This window comes from Arachis hypogaea, chromosome 16, assembly GCF_003086295.3.
Source record: "Arachis hypogaea cultivar Tifrunner chromosome 16, arahy.Tifrunner.gnm2.J5K5, whole genome shotgun sequence".
Classification (NCBI taxonomy): domain Eukaryota; kingdom Viridiplantae; phylum Streptophyta; class Magnoliopsida; order Fabales; family Fabaceae; genus Arachis; species Arachis hypogaea.
The window spans coordinates 41,057,978-41,059,686 of NC_092051.1; the positions used below are offsets into that span (position 1 = coordinate 41,057,978).

General features: G+C 33.8%; 1 non-coding gene across 1 annotated transcript; it reads left to right on the forward strand.

Moving 5' to 3' along the window:
• Nucleotides 1–302: 302 nt before the first annotated feature.
• Nucleotides 303–410, forward strand: LOC112760897 (small nucleolar RNA R71). Its single transcript, XR_003181313.1, has one exon. It is a non-coding gene; the product is annotated as a small nucleolar RNA R71 (small nucleolar RNA).
• Nucleotides 411–1,709: the final 1,299 nt, after the last annotated feature.

Consider the following 1,709-nt stretch of genomic DNA (forward strand, 5'->3'; position numbering starts at 1 on the left):
GCTTGCATTCCATGCAGACTCTGAGAGATCATATTGACTTGCTGAGTCAATATTTTATTCTGAGCCAATGTGGCATTCAGAGTATCAACTTCAAGAACTCCCTTCTTCATAGGCGTCCCATTACTCACAGGATTCCTTTCAGAAGTGTACATGAACTGGTTATTAGCAACCATGTCAATGAGTTCTTGAGCTTCTGCAGGCGTTTTCTTTAGGTGAATGGATCCACCTGCAGAAGTGTCCAGTGACATCTTTGATAGCTCAGATAAACCATCATAGAATATATCCAGGATGGTCCATTCTGAAAGCATGTCAGAAGGACACTTTTTGGTCAACTGTTTGTATCTTTCCCAAGCTTCATAGAGGGATTCACCTTCTTTCTGTCTGAAGGTTTGAACATCAGCTCTAAGCTTGCTCAGCTTTTGAGGAGGAAAGTACTTGGCTAAGAAAGCCGTGACCAACTTATCCCAAGAGTTCAGGCTGTCTTTAGGTTGAGAATCCAACCATAATCTAGCTCTGTCTCTTACAGCAAAAGGGAAAAGCATGAGCCTGTAGACTTCAGGATCTACTCCATTAGTCTTAACAGTATCACATATCTGCAAGAATTCAGTTAAGAACTGAAAAGGATCTTCAGATGGAAGTCCATGAAACTTGCAGTTCTGCTGCATCAGAGAAACTAATTGAGGTTTCAGCTCAAAGTTGTTTGCTCCAATGGCAGGAATGGAGATGCTTCTTCCATGTAAATTGGAATTAGGTGCAGTGAAGTCACCAAGCATCTTCCTTACATTATTATTATTTTCGGCTGCCATCTCTTCTGCCTGTTCGAAAATTTCTGAAAGGTTATCTCTGGATTGTTGTATTTTAGCTTCTCTTAATTTTCTCTTCAGAGTCCTTTCAGGTTCTGGATCTGCTTCCACAAGAATGTTCTTATCCTTGCTCCTGCTCATATGACAAAGAAGAAGGCACAGAAAAATAATAATAGTAATGGAAATCCTTTATACCACAGTATAGGGATCCCTTTGTAAGTAGAAGAAGAGGGGGAGATAAAGGATGTGATGTAAAGGAAGAAACACAACTGTACCAATGGAAGAGATGTGAGATGAGATGTTAGGATATGAATGAATAAATAGAATGAGATGGGGGAGGGATAATTTTCGAAAATTATTTTGAAAAAGAGTTAGTGGTTTTTGAAAATAGTTTCTGAAAGAGGTTAGTAATTTTTTTTTTCGAAATTTAAGTTTTAAAAATTAAAATAATTAATAAATTAAAAAGAAATTTTGAAAAAGGGGAGAGATATTTTCGAAAATGAGAGAGAGAGAGTTAGTTAGGTGGTTTTGAAAAAGTTAAGAAATAAACAAGAAGTTAGTTAGTTAGTTGAAACAAATTTTGAAAAGATAGGAAGTTAGGAAGTTAGAAAAGATATTTTGAAAAGATATTTTTGAAAAAGATAAGATAAGAAGATATTTTTGAAAAGATATGATAGAAATTAGTTTTTGAAAAAGATTTGATTTTTAAAATTTCAATTAATAACTTGATTCATAAGAAATCACAAGTTATGATTCTAGAACTTAAAGTTTGCATCTTTCTTAACAAGCAAGTAACAAACTTCAAATTTTTGAATCAAAACATTAATTGATTATGTTATTTTCGAAAATTTGATATAAAAATAAGAAAAAGATTTTTGAAAAATATTTTTGGAATTTTCGAAAATA